This window comes from Marmota marmota, unplaced genomic scaffold (assembly GCF_001458135.2).
Source record: "Marmota marmota marmota unplaced genomic scaffold, marMar, whole genome shotgun sequence".
Classification (NCBI taxonomy): domain Eukaryota; kingdom Metazoa; phylum Chordata; class Mammalia; order Rodentia; family Sciuridae; genus Marmota; species Marmota marmota.
In genome coordinates, this window is record NW_026000272.1 from 12,348,303 (window position 1) to 12,354,303 (window position 6,001).

At 39.5% G+C, this 6,001-nt stretch overlaps 1 non-coding gene across 1 annotated transcript; it reads left to right on the forward strand.

The window, feature by feature from the left end:
* Window positions 1–348: 348 nt before the first annotated feature.
* Window positions 349–416, forward strand: Trnaa-cgc. Its single transcript has one exon. It is a non-coding gene; the product is annotated as a tRNA-Ala (tRNA).
* The last annotated feature ends 5,585 nt before the right edge of the window (window positions 417–6,001 follow it).

Consider the following 6,001-nt stretch of genomic DNA (forward strand, 5'->3'; position numbering starts at 1 on the left):
CTAAAGCACCTATGGTAATTAAATCCATCAGTTATGAAGAAGAGTGACTTAGCCTAGCTCAAGTAAGGGATACAGGGAAAGGGAGGGAGTTATAGATATGAAACAATAAGGAGACAGATTTCAGGGGAATTCAAGAACTGTGTGGTAGACAAGATAACTGACAGATTCATGCTCCCCTTCCATACTGTAGAATTGCTGGTTTATGGCTGCCCATCTAGGGTCTCTATTTCCCAGCCTCATGGAACCTAATAGAGCCATGAAATTACTTTTCATAAACTGAATACGGGAGAACTTTTGTGTGCCACTTCCAGAAAAAGGTGGCTCAAAGGAAGAGTGAAGGACTGGGGATGTAGCTCAGTTGGTAGAGTGCTTGCCTCGCATGCACAAGGCCCTGGGTTCAATCCCCAGCAGCACAAAAAATATAAATAAATAAATAAGGAATGCCTCCTTCGTGGTCTCTTTCCACACTCACTGACTGAATAAAGAAGGCTTCTAGGACCAAGAAATACAGAGCCACAAGAGGAGGGAGTGAGTCCCTGAATGGCTATAAGTGAAAGGGGGCTTCTCTGGGATCTCCTGTATTAGACTGTGAAGTGAGTGAGAAACTTTATGTTAAGCTACTAAGAAGGCAGGTTTATTTGTTACAGCAGGCAGCCATCCCTTAACTAGTACTAGAGACCAAAATATGACCAGGTCTAATGATTATTGGAACTGGATCAAAGACAGTCTGGGAACTGGTCCAAAATAGGAATTCATGGAGTTTTTCTCTAGTGCTATATTCTTAACCAGACCCATCTATAACCTGCTCTTTCTTTGTGTTCTGTCCTCACTTCTCTCATTTACATCTGGCTCCCTTCCCCTTTCTATAATTTTTCCCTGTGGCATAGCTACAGCCTACTTAGGATTCCTGCTTCTTAAAGACATCAAGGGAAAGGCCCTCATGATGCCTCTGTTTGGATTTTATACTCCCATTGATAAAATTCTAGTTATCTTTATAGTTCCATAGCAAGAACCTAACTTGTTCTTGTTACATAGAGCTGTACCATGCCATCTCCTATGCAAAAGGCTAGTCTAATGAACAACTTTGTCTATCTGATCTTAAATAAACTGAAGAAAGAAGTGAGAATGGGATCATGTGACAAAACATGGCTGCTTAGGACTGTCCCATAAACAATGGCTATAAAATAAAGTACTTTATAAGAGGATAGGGCTGTAGGAAAGGCACAAACTATCCGGGTATGGAAGATCTGGCAGGAGACAATTACCCCAGAAAAGTGCCATGACATTGGTCTGAGAAATGACTTCCTGAATATAATAACCCCAAAGCACAAGACAAAAAAGCAAAAATAGACAAATGAGATTACGTCAAACTTAAAGAACTTCTGCACAACAAAGAAAAAAACTGAAGATCGATAAAACATGCTTGCAAACCATATACCTAATAAGGCTTTGACATCCAAAATATGTAAGGAACTTAACTCAACATTGAGAAAACAAACAACTGAACTCAAAATTGGGCAAAAGTCCAGAATAGACATTTCTCAAAGAAAAACATACAAATGGCTAATGGATATATAAAAATTGTTCAACACAAGAAATACAAATTAAAATTACACTGGGATATTACGTCTTACCTCTTAGAATGTCTATTATCAAAACAATGAAAGACAGCAAGTGTTGGTGAGGATGTAAAGAAAAGGAAGTCCTTAAACACTGTTATTGAGAATGTAGATTAGTACAACCATGATGGAAAACAGTATAGAGGTTCCTCAAAACTCAAAAATAAAATTATATGATTTAGCAATCCCATGATTGGGTATATGCCCCAAAGAAATGAAAACAGTATATCAAAGAGATACCTACACTTCTGTGGTTGTTGCAGCAGTATTCACAATAACCGCAATATGGAAGCAACCTGTATCCATCAAAAGATGAATGGAGGACTGAGGTTGTGGCTCAGTGGTAGAGTGCTTCCCTAGCATGCATGAGGCACTGGGTTCAATCCTCAGCACCACATGAAAATAAAATAAAGGTATTGTGTCAAGCAACTAAAAAATAAAAGAAAAGAATAAAAGACTACAACAAACAATAAATGTTGGCGAGGATGTGGGGAAAAGGTATACTCACACATTGCTGGTGGGATTGCAAATTGGTGCAACCACTCTGGAGGAGATTCCTCAGAAAACTTGGAATGGAACCACCATTTGGCCCAGCTATCCCACTCCTCAGTATATACCCAAAGGACTTAATATCAGCATTGTATAGTGATACCAAATTCAGCACACTGAAATCAGCCACATCAATATTTATAACAGCACGATTCACAATAGCTAAGCTATGAAATCAACCTAGGTGCCCTTCAATAGATGAATGGATAAAGAAAATATAGTATATAGACACAATGAAATATTAATCAGCCATAAAGAAGAATGAAAGTATGACATATGCCAGTAAATGGATGGAAGTGGAGACTATCATTCTTAGTAAAATAAGCCAATCCCCCAAAAAACAAAATACCAAAGTATGTTCTCTCTAATATGCGAATGCTGACTCACAATAGGCAGTGGAGAGGGAAGAATAAAAGTTCAGTGGATTAGACAAAGAGGAATGAAGAGAAAGGAGAAGGTAAGAATTGGAAAGATAGTAGAATAAACCAGACATAACTTTCCTATGTTCATATATGAATACACAATCAGTGAAACTCCATATCATGTACAACCACAGGAATGGGAAGTTATACTCCATGTATTCATGATGTATGAAAATACACTCTACTGTCATGTATAACAAAAAAGAACAAATAAATTAAGAAATAAAAACTCATGCTCCTTGTTCAGTACTCATCACGTAATTTGTAGCACATATGTGGCCATGGCAAAGATGTTGATCAATTTACTCTTCTAATGATAGGATGAAGGTGGTTCCCTCAAAGAAGTGAAAGACAAAAGTCTTTGCTCCTAAAGTGGGTACTTTGGAGAACTCTCTCTTCCTCTCTCCTTTTTTTCTATTTGGTATCAGCAGTAAGGTACCTAAGCAGGCCATGGGGAGAGCTGCTCTGGTTGCTGTTTGGATATGATTCAAAGGGTAGTGAGGTAGCAATGTCATGGAGGTTCCATCTTTCATATCTTCATTATATTTGCTCATATCACCCAGCAACAATAAATGTTGGCGAGGATGTGGGGAAAAGTTATGCTCATACATTGCTGGTGGGACTGCCTTTACTTTTCAGATGCTACCAGCTAGGGAACACTATGCATCTTCTCTATTCCTTGTACCTATATATGCAATAAGCCCATAAGGCAGTATATTGGTCAGGTTCTATCTGGGATAGACAATATTCTAGGTGGTTCTAAAAGAGAATTTCATTCAAAAAAATTGGTAGCAATTAAATATCTGAAAGATCTAATAAAAGACAATAAAAGAATGGGGCAATATACTGATTATCAATAGCAAGAAGCTCCAATGCTCTCTAGATTAGAAGGCACGATGAAAGGAAGTAGTATGGCAAGTGCAGAACTAAGGTCCCTCATGTCTGTGCTGTCCAATATGGTGCCACTGGCCTCATGTGAAATGTGTCATCTTTGTTGGGATGGGCTGTAAGTTGAAAATCCACACCAGATTTCTAATCTGAGTATGAAAATAATAATATATCTCATTAATATTTTATACTGATGACACACCAAAATAATAATTTGGATATTTTGGATTAACTAAAAAACATCAATTAAATTGATTTTGCTTGTTTATCATGTATTTTTAACATAGCTACTAGAAACTTTAAATTTATGCATGTGGCTCTCATTTTATTTCTATGGGACCATACCAGGCTGGAATTTTGTTGGGGACTAGGACAGTTCAGTAGAAGCCACAGTCACAGAGGAGACACAATTGTGGTCAGTAAACTGTCTGAGTTACTGAGCATGTATTTATGATAGATGGAGGAAGAGTAACCTCTGCCTCTCTCTCCTACTCCTTGCCTGTCTCCTGTTGGGATCTCTCATTGCCAAACTCAGTGGGAAGCCTGCTGATTCGGGTGACTAGGGAATACCACTTTTCAGACTAATGCTATTCAAATAGAGATAGAGCAAGGGAAGAGTAAGAAATCAAAGACCAGGCTGGGGTTGTGGCTCAGTGTCAGAGTGCTATCTCTCACATATGAGGCACTGGGTTCAGTCCTCAACACCACATAAAAATAAATAAATAAATAAAGGTATTGTGTCAAACTACAACTAAAAAATAAATATTAAAAAAGAAAACAAAGTTATAAACAAAGAAATCAATGATCAATCTGATAAATGAAGGAGGGCGCATGTGGGTAGCATTATTCCTACTTACTACCATCATCCCTATTTTACAGATGAAAAGGGAAAGGAAACACAGAGCTCTTAAGTTCACTGCCCAAGATCACACAGCAAGGAAGGGGCAAAGTCAGGATTTACAACCACCCAGGGGGCCTGTCCTAGAGGCTCTGTTCTGAATCATTGTTAAACTTCTTTGTCCTCACATCCTTAGCTTCTGACCTCTCTCCTCAACCCCACTGTGGCCTTACACTTCACTCCAGCTCTGAAGATGCATGTTGTCCGGCTTCTAAGATGCATTTAGCAGCTCCATGAAACTCTTTGACCCAGCCTGGCCCAGCCTTTCCACCCTTCTCTAGCCACTGCCGATGTAGTTTTCCTCAGTCATGGTACTAGAGACCAAAGAAAGCTCAAGTTTTCCCTCTTAGAACTCTAAACCTCAGCTCCTCCTGTTTGCCACCAAAGTTACTGCTCAGAAATTTCTGCAAGGACAGATCAAAAAAGGAAAAGCTCCACCAACCTACATAATAAGACTTTGGTGGGGGCAGTGAACGGAGGGGTCCATTGGCTACTAAATCAGACCCTTCCAACTCGGAGCATTAGCACCACCCAATTTTGAATCTTTCAATAAGAGCAACTGCAAACAAGTTCAAGTCCCCATTTCTTTTTAGTAGTCCTGTGTAACCAGACAAGCCTCTAGGGTGGAAGAAGTTAGTCCTTTAACAAGGGCAAGCTCCTAATTACCTACTTTCAGGAATGCTGAGGCATGGTCTGCATTCAAGGGTGCTCCGGAAGACTGGCAGCAGGCTTTTTGTCATCTAATCAAATCACCTGGTAAGAACATCATCTTTGTTTAGTCTTTCCAGAGACTCTGAAGGCTCAACCTTGGCATAAGTATTGCAGAACAGAGAGGGGATTGTTAATTATTTCTCGGGCCTTCTCCTCCCTGGGACAATAGATCAGGCTGGACGTTTATTGAGTGAGGGGGGAAGTGGGTGCAGTGGTTTCTGGATGGCCTCTGGGTCACAAGGTCAGGTTTCTAAAAGTTATTGTAAAGACTGCTGTTGGTAGCTCTGCTTATTAGAGAGAATTAGATCCTTTGTGTTGTTTGTAAAAGCGAGAAAGTCCCGGCCAGACTCTGGCTTAAGTGAAACTTTTATTGCTGTCAGTCACATGGCCCCTCCAGGCTGAGCCCTCTGTGGGAGTTCTTCTTGAAAGATCAACTACTTTTCCTCATTCACAGATCTGTCTGGGTAGACCCAAAACACTTCAGAGAGCAGAGAAATCCTTGTCATGGCTATACAGGTGTTTTTCATGAGATGACATGTTTAGACAGTTCTGAAAACTGTGGGTTGCAAGAATTGTTAGCTCTCATCACCCATTTTTGCAATTACTTCCTTACTGCTTGCCTTCCCCACTACATAGAAAGTCTATGTGAGCAAGGGCCACATCTACTTTCTTCTCCTCGCTAACCCCAGGGCCAAGCATAGAGCTTGGTACATAGGAGAAAAATAAATATTTTTTTCATAAAAGCAAATATTACATATCACCTAATATATGTGCCTGCCTATTGTTCTAAGTGAGACTATCTATATCTATAATCTGAAAATTAGATTAAATGCAAGTAGTCCATAGAGTTTTTGTGAAATACATACCTACTATCTCTCTCTCTCTCTCTCTCTCTCTCTATATATATATATATA